The sequence below is a fragment of the Oryctolagus cuniculus genome, chromosome 8 (genome assembly GCF_964237555.1).
Source record: "Oryctolagus cuniculus chromosome 8, mOryCun1.1, whole genome shotgun sequence".
Lineage (NCBI taxonomy): Eukaryota > Metazoa > Chordata > Mammalia > Lagomorpha > Leporidae > Oryctolagus > Oryctolagus cuniculus.
The window spans coordinates 118842483-118856713 of NC_091439.1; the positions used below are offsets into that span (position 1 = coordinate 118842483).

The following is a 14231-nucleotide window of genomic DNA, read 5'->3' on the forward strand; positions in this document are numbered from 1 at the left end:
TTCCATTCTGTCGGTTGCCTCTTCACTTTCCTAACTGTTTGTTTTGCAGTACAGAAACTTCTCAATTTGATGCAATCCCAATAGTTAATTTTGGCTTTGACTGCCTGTGCTTCCAGGGTCTTTTCCAAGAAGTCTTTGCTGGTACCTATATCTTGCAGGGTTTCTCCAATGTCCAGGAAGAGACAGTTTAATAGAAGTGGAGATACTGCAAGTTTATTGTTGAGTTTTTTGAGTTGTTGATAAATTGTGGATTTTAATCCTTTGTCAGATAGGTAGCTTGCAAATATTTTCCCATTCTGTTGGATGTCTCCTCACTCTATCAGTCGTTTCTTTGCTGCGCAGAAGCTTCTGAGTTTTCATTTTGAAAGGCAGAGGAACAGAGAGAGAGAGAGAGAGAGAGAGAGAGAGAGAGCTCTTAGCTGGTTCACTCCCGAGATAGCCATAGTTACCAGGACTGGTCCGGACTGAAACCAGGAACCCAGAATTCCATCCAGGTATCCCACATGGGTGGCAGTTGGCCCAAGTACTTGGGCGACCTTTGGCTGCCTCTCAGGTGCATTATCTGGGAGCTGGTGGAGCAGTAGAGCAATGGAGCAGCGAGGAGTCAAACTGGTACTCTGAATGGGATGCTGATGTCGTAAGTGGCTGTAAACAGTGCTGACTCTAAACCAGTTTTTAAATGTGAAACCCAGGCAGGTGCAGGCTGGCCCAGCCACCACCTGCTATGAGAGCTTGTTCCAACTACTTACCCCCTGTGTTTCTCATTTGTTAGCCAGAGACAGTCACCCACCCCATGGGGTGTTGAGAGATTTGCCAAGGCTAGATCACCATGAGGATCGTAATGTGTGGTAGCAGTTCATATCAATTAGAGGATGTGGCCCTGTAAAGTTCATCCCATTTTTCCTGAGCCAGCTTCCTTCTGCAGGTGCGGAGAGAGACCTGCTCTGCCATATCTACTGACACTTGCATTCCCACCTGCCTCACTGGCAGAGAACGAAGAGAAGATTCTTTACACAGGAGCCTCACAGGGGAGCACACACCCTCAGGCCTCTCTGGGGACCTTGGCAAGGCAAAAGCTTCTTTGGGGAAGAGGCCCTGGCAGTGGTGAGTGGGGGCTCCTATTGCCTTGGTTCTTCCCCAGTCCAACCAGCATCCACTCATCAAAAGCAAATTAAGTGCAGACACATGGCACCACTCCCGGGGTGGAGGCATATCCCCAGGGCTGGCAGGGAGCAACTAGTCCCAGACCTCTGTTTCCTCCATCCTAGGCTCAACCAGCATCCACCCCACTGACCAAGGCCCAGGAAGAGGGTGTCGGGGTGACAGCCTTGGACCAGAGAACTGTAAGTGTCAACCTAGAAGGGCCCCAATGCCCTGGTGTCATGGACAGGAACTTAAACCCATTGTTGCAAACTTCATTATTATGGAATAGAATTTTGACTTTACTTTTGCTTTAAAAAAAAAAATCCTCATTGACATATTTCCTTCTCCCAAATAATACGTTTTGCTCCCAAATGTGAATTGAATGCTAAAGTGTAGAGAATAAAGGGCAATCTGCATATAGTCTTTGTCCATGCCTCAGCTGCTGACAGGCATTGCCAGGCTTATGGAAGCCGAGTGCATGTGTATCCATGGACAGAGCTGCTCCCACACCTCTCTGTGCCCTTCCTCCTGCCACCCTCTGGGCTCTCAAATGCCCTTCTCTGAATGACGTCTTCCCACCTGAGTTCAGTGGAAGGTAGGTGGATCCCTCTGAGGGGCACTCCCTGTGGGAAGCACCTGCTCTGGCAGGAGGGAGGGGCTGTTTCCCAAACGTCACAGTGCTTCAGTTCAGCTTCTGTGGGTGTGCCAGTGGAGCATCAGAAACGAGATGTCTAGACTTCAGTGTAAAGGTGGTTTGCATCTTGCTGGGCCTTCCCTCCCCCCTATATACTAAAACAGGGCCTCTCTTGACAGGCACAAATGCATGGGTTACAATTACAGGGAAGTGGGAGAGGGAAACAGAGCCATCAGACTTCAGATATGGAAAATTCAGCTCTAGGAAACTAATGCAGAAACCAAGGACCAACTTTACATCGACGGAGAAGATCCCCTGTGATAGACTGGATGTGCCCTCCCAATTCATGTGTTGAAGCCCCGCCCCCAGTGGCATGGTATTAAGAGGTGGCGCCTTCTCTGGGAGGTGACTAGGGTAAGGTGAGGTCATGAAGATTACCCCCTAATACCGTGATGGATTAATGTCCTGATAAGAACACACCCGGAGAGCTGCCCCTCCCCTTTGACCTGCTCAGCTTGTGTAGCCCACGACTGCTCCTTGCTCACCCCAGTAAAGATGCAGCTTTCATGTCTAGGGAAGACACTGTGGAGATTCTCCAGAAGGCACCTCCAGGGTCTGTGAGGAGCGCTCTCCTGAGCTCTGGCCTGGTTCCCCAGGTCTGCCAGCGAGCGCTAGTCCCACAGTGCTCCTCATGTCAGACCTGCATGCTTGCTCTGTGCCTCTACTTATAGATTGTGCATACCACAAAGTCAGAGAACATGCATTCTGATGTGTTCACTTTCTGTTCTGGGCACTGAAGCCCAGTGTTTGTTACATGGCAGAACTCAGTATTTGTTGAATAAATAAATAAATGAAGGCTTAGGATTCAGTGGAGGGTATAAGAAGCAAATACTGCAAGCAATCCTTTTGTGATCACTAAATCCACAAGATAAGAGAGAGCAGTTACAGTTTTTGTCTTAGGAAAAATTAAAAAAAAAAAACACAGGGAAGTGTAGAAAGGTGTTGGTGAGAATGTTGGGCTGTGCACCTCTGAGGAAAGTGTAGATGGCAGAAGCATTCTGGAGAGCAGTCAAGAATGACTGTAGCCTCTAACACTTTGATTCCACTTTGGAGTCATAGCCCTAGGAAATTCTCATCAATCTGTAAGTGTCCGCGAATAGAGTTGTTCATGTCAGCATCATCTGTGGTGGCTAGTACTCAGAGCTGCCTGATGACCCTCTCAGGGAGAGAGGATGGATGCAGCACTCTGGTTGGGCACGCAGCATCATGTATGGACCTCTGAAAGAGCATGCTGGAGAAAATCATGAGAAACATGATGGGAGTATCACATAAAACAATAAGAACTTTTGCAAGAATGGGTTTAAATAAAAAAACTACAAAAGTTCTACCATGTATGACTGCCTAGAGAAGATGCAGAGAGTAAGAGTGGGGAATAGATAAAAGAATGAATGAATGAATGAATGAGGATAATGAGAGAGCAAGCCAGAGAGGCCATGCAGAAATCAAAGGTAATAATGTGATGTAAAGTGAACTGCAGGATTAACTGAAAACTGGGGCCCAAACAATAAGGAACAACCAAATAAACAAGTAAACAACCATGCAAACAACAGCAAAAAAAAAAAAAAAAAAAACACAACAAAGAGGAAGAGTGAGTTCACCAACAGGAGTATGTAGACCAAAAAATTCACAATCAGAAGACATGCTTAGATAAAAATTGAACTCTACATGTAGAGAAGGGCAAAGACAATAAAGCTGAAACTAGATTTTTAAATGTCAAAAGATTCTAAGAGTCCTCTATGTAAACATAGAAGATCATTCTCTGCAGGTTTAATTATTACTTACTGAATTGAATTTACGTACACTTGCCTGTGGCTTTGCCTGAGCATAAGAGTAAAATAGAGTTTAAAAATGTAAGTCTTACAGCTACAGTGTCCTGTCTGAAGACAGTAAAAGTGTTAACTGTTAGAAAAGGCTAGGCCAATGTGAAACCTGGCATCGCTTGCTACTGCTCTTCCCAAGAGCCTTGGAATACAACATGGACCTGGGCTTGCTCTGAGGTCCAACCAGGTATGTGGCTCTGTGGAGACCTCCTAGGTCAGGGTTTCTCATTTATCATTCTCATAGACTTCCACTTTGGGGCTGGAGAGAATTGGTAATTAATGGTAGGTCTAGCAGCCAAGTAAGCACCAGGATGCAACACTGGTGGGCTGGCATTCAGTGTGAGATGATGTTTGTCTCCATGAGCAGTGACCAGGTATCTTAAACTCATTCAGGTTTTCCTGCCATATGTCCACAGTAAGATAGTGGAAGCAGAGCTGGGTCCCTCTCCTGGGACAAAACCCTTGGAGTTTCCACCTTACTGTGATGACCTCCTGTCCCTTCAAAGAGTGAGCCCACTGCCTGCAGCCTCTGCAGTGGCAGCCAGGCTGATCCTGAGACACTTTGGTGTTGACCTGGGCCCTTGGAGGGATGAGAGCCCGTGAATATGTTGGGCACCAAAAATATGTTGTGCCCAGATCATTAGATCCCTGCAGAGACCCCCAGAGAGTCAATCACACCAAACTGCAAAAGCAAGGTTCATTCGGGAGTACAAGCCACGACAGGGACCCCATCCAACCAACCGGCACAGCAGAGGAAGGAGTGAGGCCCCGGTCTTTATTGGGAGAGTTTTTAAAGGAAAAAAGGGCTACAGGGCTACATCAGCAGAAAAAAAGTGTTACATACAGCATGGAAGCTTTGGGTACAGGGAGTTACAGCGGGGGCTTACGGCACGGAAGCTTTGGACACAGGGAGTTACTTTGTTTAGCAATCTCTACTGTGCTGTCCTTGGTCTACCGAGCTAGCTGTCCCTGGTAAGCTTTGATATCTCCAGAATGCCTGAATGCCTGAATGCCTGCTTTTACAAGGACCCGGGTCTGCTATGGGAAATGGAGGCTGCTTTTTTTTTTTATTGTTTTAAAATGGAGTCATTTTGGTTCTTCAGATGGTCATCACTGTGGGAGCCCTTGAAGAAGGTCACCATGAGAGTTTTTGGAGGTTCATTACCTGAGACTTATGCATGGTTATCGCCTCAAGAGCCCTTGCTGTCACTGTGGGAACTCTTGGGAGTACATCCCCATGGCAGTCCTTTTGGCCATCACCTGAAGAGCCCTAGGAAATCGTTGGCCTTGGAAGTATGGCAACAAGAGAGTCCTTACAGGATGTCACTGTGAGAGCCTTGGGGTTGTCACCGTGGAAGCTGTGAAAGTATGTTACCATGGGAGCCTCTGGAGTGATGTCACAAAGAGAGTCTTTGGAGGTTGTCACAATGAGTGTCCTTGGAGGGATGTCCCCTTGAGGACCCTTAAAGCCTTTGGAGGTGCCTTTGTGATTCCCATTGAGTGTTGTACCTTGGAGTCCTTGCAGGGACATCGCTATGGGAACCAATGGAGCGATATCACCATGAGAGACCTTGGGGACCGTCACTGTGAGAACCCTGGTGTGTTCATCATGGAGCCCTTGGTGTGATGTCACCATGAGATTCTGGAGGCTGATCACTGCAGAACATTCGGAGCTTGTCACCATGATAGTCATTGAGTGGCATCTTAGATCCCTTTCAAGGCTATCACTATGGGAGCCCTTGGGGGTTCATCCCCATGAGAGATGATGGAAGGATGTCACCATGAGAACTTCTGAAGGGTTTCATGTCACTGTGAGAGCCCTTGGAGGGTTGTTAATGTGGGAGCCCACAGAGGACATCAACTGGAGGGCCCTTAGAGGAGTCCTTGAGGAGATGTTACCTTGAGAATTGTCAGAGGGAGATCACCATGAGAACCCTTGGGAGGACAACACTGTGGGGTCCCTTGGACAGTGGAGCTTCTCTCCATGGAAGCCCTTGGAAGCATGTTACCGGGCAGTTTCACCACTGTGGGAGTCCTTGCAGGGCCATCACTGTGAAGCACCTGGAAGTTATCTCCATGATATCCATTGGTTTTCACCGTGGAGCCCTTGGAGAAGACATCATCTTCAGAGCTCCTGAAGGTTCATCACTATGAAATACATGTCACCAGGAGAGCCTTTGGGGTTCATCACATTGAGAGCCTATGAGGATGTCACTTTGGGAGCCTTTGGAAGGATGCTACTGTAAGAATCCATGAAGGAGAGAGGCATTGCCATGGGAACCCTTCAAAGGAAGTGACCATGAGAATCTTGGAGGGTCACCACATAAGATCCTGTGGAGGTTGTCACAATGTCCTGCTGAATATTGTGTCCTTATAACCTTTGCAAGCCCCTGGAGATTGTTACCATGCATCCCCCTGGAGAAGACATCACAGTGGAAGGCCTTTGAATGTCTTAACCATGAGAACTCCTGGAAGGTAACGACCATTAAAATCTTGTCGGGTTATCATGAGTAGAGCCCTTGGAGGTTGTCATCATGGTCCATTGACTGTTATCACCTTAGGCCCTTTGCAGGGACAACACCATGGGAGCCCTGGAAGGAATATCACCCTGAAAGGCCTTGGAGATTGTCACCATGAGTCCACTTGGAGGGATATCACCATGGGGACCTTTGGGAGCTGTTACTAGAGTCCATTAAGTGTCACCGCCCTACAGCCCTTGGTGTGCATCAGAGGCATCACTGTGAGATCCCTTGGAGAGTCCCCATTGTGAAGGATGTCACATGAGAGCTCTTGGCAGTCTTCACAAATGATATCCATTGACTGATGTCACCTTTGATCCCTGGGAGAGACATTACCGGGGGATCCCCTGAAGTGAGATCACCTTGGGAGTTCATGTAGTTGGTCATTGAGAGACCTCTTGGGAAGGATATTCCTGTGAGAGCCATGGATGTTGTCACTGTGAGAGCATTATTACCACAAGAGCCTTTGGAAATGACATACCTGGCAGCCCATGGAGGTTGTCACTGTGGGAGCCTGTGGAGGATGTCATTGTAGGAGTCCATGGTGGGATAGCACTGCCAGAGGCCTTGGAGAGTTCTCGACGTGAGTGTCCTCAGAAGGACGTCACCACAGTAGCCCTTGGAGGACTGTTACTGCAGGAGCCCTTAGGGATGTCAGTGTGAGTGGCCTTGGAGGTTGTCAATGTTATCACTGTTGTCATTGCCCTGAAGAATGAGGAGCAAGATTACTCTGCAGTCCTTTGGAGGTCGTCAGTGTGAGGACCCTTGAAGAGTCATCACTGTGAGAGCACAGTGCGTGTCACTGTGAGAGCTCTTGGAGGATCGTCACCTTGAGAATCCCTGGGGTTGTTGCTGAGGGAACCCTGGAACAGATACCACCGTGGGAGTCCATGGAGTGACATCACCATGGGAGAGCGTAGAGGGTGTTCTGTGTCCCTCTCTCTGTAACTCTGCCTTTCAGATATATATATTATATAAAAATATAAAAACTCTGTCTTTTAGAGTTTAAAAAAATCTTTTTAAAAAGGGCCATCACCATGGCAACCTTTAGAGGGACATCACCATGGGTGGTCTTGGAAATCATCACTGTGAGTGCCCTTGGAGATGTCACCTTTGAGACTTATCACTTTTAGAGTCCTGGGAAGTATATTGGCCTAAGAGTCCTTTTTAAAAAAAAAAAAATTTATTTATTTATTTAAGAGTTACAGAGAAGGGGGAAGAGGATAAGCAGAGGCAGAGAGAGAGATTTTTCCATCCAGGTCTCCCACAAGGGTGCAAAGGCCAAAGGACTTGGGCCATCTTCCATAGGGAGCTGGAGTGGAAGCTGAGCAGCCAGAAATCAAACCGGCATTCGTAGGGATGCCTGAGCTGCAGGCAGCAGCTTTACCCACTATGCCACAGCACCGGGCCTGGCCTGAGAGTCCTTGGAGAGTGGTTACCATGGAGTCCCTGGGAGGGATGTCACTGTGAGAGCCCTTGGTGATTGTCATTGTGAGAGTCTTTGGAGTTTGTCATCATGAGTTCCTTTTTTTATAAGAAAGATTTATTTATTTATTTATTTGAGAGAATTACCGAAAGAGAAGATAGAGAGAATGTGTTCCTTTTGAGAGCTCTTAGAGGGGCATCAATTAATCTCTTGGAGAGACTTCATCATGACAGTCCTTTGAGGCCCTTGGTAGTTGTCATCATGAATGTCCTTAGAGGTTGACACCATGAGACACCCTGCAGGTCATCACCATGAGTGCCCTTGGAGTGGTGTCACCATAAGCCATCATTGGTACCAGGAGGTGTAATTCCTACCCATATTTGTTCCTCAGAATCTACATGGTGGTGAGTGTGGAAGACATATTTTTTAATTTTAAAATTCATTTATAAAATCTAAGAATATTTCTGTGCTGTATAACATACAGAGGGAAATTTACATAAACCACAAGTTTACAACTTGATGAATTATGACAAGATGCAGACTCCTGTCACCAACACCTAGACCAGGAACAGGATTACAGGCACCGACAGCCCTCTAATGAGCCTATCCCCATCTCCACTCCTAGGAATGCACTGAGATTTGTTCCTACCAGTTTTCTAAATGAACATAACTGTTCATTTTCATTACTGGGTAATATTCAAATAAATGTGCTATCAACAGTTTAGCTATTCCTTTATGGGTGAGCAATTAAGTTTCCATAAGATAAACAGGGTTTTAAAAATCTTTTGCATATATGATTTTAAAGATTTATTTTACAGGCAGAGTGACAGAGAGAAAAGGAGAACCAGAGAGGTCTTCCATCCACTAGTTCGCTCCCCAAACGGCTGCAACAGCCAGAGCTGGGCCAGGCCAAAGCCAGGAGCCTGGAATTCTCCCCAGGTCTTCCATGTGAGTGGCAGGGACCCAGGTACTTGGGCCATCTTCTGCTGCCTTCCCAGGCACATGATTAGCAAAACAGAGCAGCTGTGGTTTGAATTGGAGTTCTGACTTGGGATGCCGATGTTGCAAGTGGCAGCTTAATCCACTCTGCCCCAGTACTGGCCCTTGCATATTTTTTGTTAGGTAACAAGAACTGGGACTACTGATATAAAAGCTACTATACTTGAAAAATATTTTATTATGATTATTTTGTGTATTAGAAGGTTTTGAACACATTAATGACATTAGGTGCATATACAGTCTTGTGCAAGCATTACCACCGTCCATTACACACTAGCTCCCCAGTCCCTGGCAACCACCGCCCTACTTTCTGCCTCTTGTTAGTCTGAGGACTTTAGATTCCTCAGATAAGTGGAGTCATACAGTAGTTGTCTTTTGGTGAACAGCTTATTTCACTTAATATAATGCCCTGAAACTTCATCCATGTGGTCGCATGTGCCAGAATTCCCTTCTTCTTAAAAGCTGAAAAGTACTCCATTGTATGGATAGATCACATTTTGTGTATCCGTTTGTTTATGGATGGGTGTTTGGGTTCACCTATTGTGAATAATGTTTCTGTGAACACGGTGTACAAGTACCTGTTCCAGTCGATGCTTTCCATTTATGGGGGGGGGGGTGCACTCAGCCGTGTAATCACTTGATCATGTGGCAATTCTGTTTAAGTTTTTGAAAACTATCATACAGCATCCTACAGTTGTGGCAACAATCACAAAGGTTTCCATTTTTTCTACATCCTTGGTAATGCTTTTTATTTTCTGTCTTGTTTGTTATTATTGCTGTTTAAATAATAGCCATTCTACGGGGTTTAATGTGCTATCTTATTGTGGTTTTCATTTCTGTTTCCATACTGATCAGTGATATTGAGCATCTTTTCATGTGTTTATTGGCTATTTGTATATTTTTTTGGAGAGATGTCTATTCAAGTCATTTGCCCATTTTTTTTAAGATTTAATTATTTTATTTGAAAGACAGAGTTACAGAGAGGCAGAGAGAAAGGGCTTCCATCTGCTGGTTTACTCCCCAGATGGCCACAATGGCCGGAGCTGCGTCAATCCGAAGCCAGGAGCCAGGAGCTTCTTCCCGGTCTCCCACACAGGTGCAGGGGCCCAAGCACTTGGGCCAGCTCCTCTGCTGCTTTCCCAGACCATAGCAGAGAGCTGGATTGGAAATGGAGCAGCCGAGACTTGAACTGGCATCCATATGGGATGCTGGCACTGCAGGTGGCTGCTTTACCAGTTATGGCACAGTGCCGGCCCCAATCATTTGCCCATTTTTAATTGAGTTTTGTTGGTAAGCTTACCACACTTTCTACAAGCTGATTCTATGCCATATGATCTGTGTTCTGGAATATCCAAGGAGCTTAATTCCCGGAACCTTAGACTTCTAGGGATGAAGACACCCATCCTCCTACTAAATTCAGTACCGTTATGCACACCTAAGAAAATTAACAACAGTTTCCTACCTTTTGAGTGATCGCATAAAATATCACCCAAACCACAACACTTGGAAAATGAATGTCATGGTATTAATAGTTGGGGCTGAATAGCAGCCCTCGTGAAGGAAGGACACAGGTGCAGAATGCCATCCGGAGACTGTCCACCAGACAACACGGACAATGGAGGAGCCCATTGGGGCACTGACCTAGGCTCGGGGGTGGCTGCCAGGTCAGTCTGCAGGATGGTGCTTCTTCACCATGCACAAGTTCTGACCAGAACAGTCCCCAGTGGCCTCCTCACCAAGAGCCCTCTCCCAAGTCAGTTCTTTTGTTTGGATTGTCATTTTTTAAAAAATATTTTAGATAACATATTTTAAATTAACATTTCAGTAAAAAGGCTTAATACTTCACTGAATAAGTTTAACAAATTAAAAAAGTAAAAAGACCTAGTTTAGTGGGAATACAGACAACAGCTATAAACAATAATTCAATGGAAAAGTGACCATTTTACCCATATACAGTAAGTTTTAAAGTAATCACAGATCATTAAAGCTGTAGTAGTAGAACATTCTTAACCACTGGCTTGACAAGGGTATAAAATTTTTTCAGAACTATATTTGCAGTAATACTGGTACACATAGACTTTTACTTTCTTCCTTTTTTCTTTTTTTTTAAATTTAGCTCCCATATATAAGGGACAACATGTAGTATTTGTCTTTCTGCATCTGGCTTATTTCACATAACATGATGTCCTCCAGTTGTGTCCATTTTGCTGCAAAGGGTAGAATTTCATTTTTTAAAAAAGCTGAATAATATTCTATGTGTATATTTACCACATTTTCTTTATTCATTCATCTGATCATGGACACCTTGGTTGAGTCCAGATTTTGGCTATTGTGAACAGTATTGCTATAAACACAGTGTGTAGGTATATCTTTGACTCATTGTGTTCAAGTCTTTGGGGTATATACCCAGTAGTAGGATTGCTGGATCATATGGCAAGTCTATTTCTCATTTTTTAAGAGACGTGGCACAAAATTAAAGGTATAAAGACCTGTATCCTTAAAGATTCTCAACAAGATTTTAGCAAATCAAATAAAAAACCACATCAAAAAGATCATACACCATTATCAAGTGGGATTTATCCCAGATACAAGGATGGTTCACCATTCATACATCAATAAATATCATAAATCATTTCAGAATGAAAAACAAAAACCATATGGTCATTTCAATAGATGCAAAGAAAGTAATTGATAAGATTAAACACCTAGGGGCCAGCACTGTAAAGTAGCGGGTAAAGCCGCTGCCTTCGGTGCCGGCATCCTATATGGGTGCCGATTCGAGTTCCAGCTGCTCCTCTTCCCACCCAACTCTTTGCTATGGCCTGGGAAAGCAGTGGAAGATGGCCCAAATGCTTGGGCCCCTGCACCTGCGTGGGAGACCCAGTGGAAGCTCCTGGCTCCTGGCTTCGGATCGACACAGCTCTGGCTATTGCAGCCAACTGAGGAGTGAACCAGCGGATGGAAGACCTCTCCTCCCCACCTCTTCCTCTCCTTCTCTCTCTGTGTAACTCTGACTTTCAAATAAATAAATAAATAAATCTTTTAATAAAATGATTAAACACCTATCATGATTTTAAAAAAAACTCCAGAAATTAGATGTAGAAGGAACATTCCTCAAAATTATAAAGGCAAAAATGACAAACCAACAGTCAGTATCATACTGAATGGGAAAAAGCTGAAAGGATTTCCCCTCAGATCTGGAATGAGACAGGGATGTCCACTTTTACCACTCATATTAAATATAGTACTGGAAATTTTAACAAGCAATTGAGGAGAAAGAAAGGGCATAAAAACTGGAAAAGAGGAATTCAAATTATCCATGTTCACAGATGATTTGATGTTTTACATGAAAAAACCTAAGCATTCCACCAAAAATGTGTTAGAATTGGTAAAACAATTCAGTGAAGTTGCAGATTAAAAAGTAAACATAAAAAGTTGCTTTTTGTATGCTAATGGTAAACTCACAGAGAAATCAAGAAAGAAATTCATTCATAATAGCTAAAAAATCAAATATTTAGGAATAAATTTAACCAAAGATATGAAATATCTTTACAATCAAAATTATCAAACACTGTTAAAAGAAATCATGAAGGACACACACAAAAAATGGAAAAATATTCCTTGCTCATGGGTTGGAATAATCAGTATCATTAAAATGTCTATACTATAGAACAGATTCAATGCAAACCTTATCAAAATATCAATGGTGTTCTTTACAGAACTAGGAAAAGCAATGCTAAAATTCATATGAAATCACAAAAAAACCCAGAATAGCTAAAGGGATCCTGAACAAGAGAAAACAACCTGGAGACATCACAATACCTGACTTTAAAGCATATTACAAAGTTATAGTAATAAAAACAGCATGGTATTGGCATAAAAACCAACACGTAGATCAATGAAACAGAATAGAGAAATTAATCCACATATATACAGCCAATTGACTTTTGACAATAGTGCTTAGACCATACATGGAATAAGGATAGTCTCTTCAACAAATGGTGCTGGCAAAACTGGATGTGTATATTTAAAAATCAAATTAAATCCATATCTCTCACCATATACAAAAATAAACTCAAGATGGATCAAGAATTTAAATTTAAGACCTGGGACTTTGAAGTTGCTGGAAAAACCATAGCGAAAACACTCCAAGACATTGGTGTAGGGGATGACTTCTTGGATAAGACCCCCAAAACATGGGCAACAAAAGCAAAACTGAACAAATGGGATTTTTATCAAACTCAGAAGCTTTGCACAGCAAAGAAAATGATCAGTAAAGAGAAATCCAACAGTACGAGAAAAAATATTTGCAAAGCACCTATCTGAGGATTAACATCCAGATTATATAAGCAACTTAAAAAACTCAGCAACAACAAAAAACAACCAATCCAGTCGAGAAATAGGCAAAGGACCTCAATAGTTCTCAAATGAGGAAATACAAACGGCCAGCAAATATGTGAAAAAATGCTCAACATCACTAGTCATTAAGGAAATGAAAAATCAAAACCACAATGAGGTATCACCTCACCCCTGTCAGAACTAAAATCCAAAACACATAGAGTAACAAATGCTGATGAGGATATGGAGAAAGGGAAAACTTACACACTGTTGGTGGGGATGTAAATTAGAGCAGCCACTATGGAAAGCAGTGTGGAAATTTCTTTGTAGTATATGTTTTTAAAGATAGATTTATTTATTTATTTATTTATTTATTTGAAAGGCAGAATTACAGAGAAGCAGAGAGAGAGAGGTCTTCCCTCCGTTGGTTCACTCCACAGATGGCCGCAATGGCTGGAGCTACGCCAATCCAAAGCCAGGAGCCAGGAGCTTCTTCCCGGTCTCCCACACGGGTACAGGAGCCCAAGTACTTGGGCCATCCTCTGCTGCTTTCCCAGACCATAGCAGAGAGCTGGATTGGAAATGGAGCAGCCAGGACTTGAACCAGCGTCCATATGGGATGCTGGCACTGCAGGCAGCGGCTTTACCCACTACACCACAGCGGTGGCCCCTGTAGTACATTTTAAAGTGAAGTAGTGTGATAGCTCAGGGTTGTTTAGGATATTTGGGATCTTTTGTGGTTCCGTGTAAATTTTAGAGTTTTTTCCTATTTCAGTGAAGTATGACATTGGCACTTTGACAGAGACTGCATTAAATGTGTAGATTGCTGTAGGAAGTGTAGACATTTTAACAATATGAACTCTTCCAACCCATGAATACTGGCTGTCTTTTCTTTTTTCTGTAGGTTTTTCAGTTTTCTTTTCAACAGTGTTTTATAATTTTCATGGTAAAGCTCTTTTTTCATTAGTTAAGTTTACTCCTGGTTATGTTTTTATAGCTGTTGTAAACAAGATTGTTTTCCTAATTTATTTTTCAGAGAGTTCACGAGTATATAGAAATGCTGCTGTTTTTTGTGTTCTTTTGTGTCATGACCCTCACTGATTTTGTTAACTCAACTTCCTTATCCTCAATTTAGATGACTTTTTTTCTTTTTCTTTTCTTGCCTAATTGTTCTGGCTAAGACTTTCAATTCTATATTGAATGGAAGTGGTGAAAGTGAGCACCCTTGTCTTGTTTCAGATCTTAGAGAGAAAGCTTTCAACTTTTCCTCCACCATACTGACATTGGTGGAG

General features: G+C 43.5%; 1 long non-coding RNA gene across 1 annotated transcript; it reads left to right on the plus strand.

The window, feature by feature from the left end:
• Positions 1–974: 974 nt before the first annotated feature.
• LOC138843402 (uncharacterized) lies at positions 975–4890 on the plus strand. The gene is made up of 3 exons (XR_011378086.1): positions 975–1104; positions 1269–1343; positions 4761–4890. It is a non-coding gene; the product is annotated as an uncharacterized lncRNA (long non-coding RNA).
• The last annotated feature ends 9341 nt before the right edge of the window (positions 4891–14231 follow it).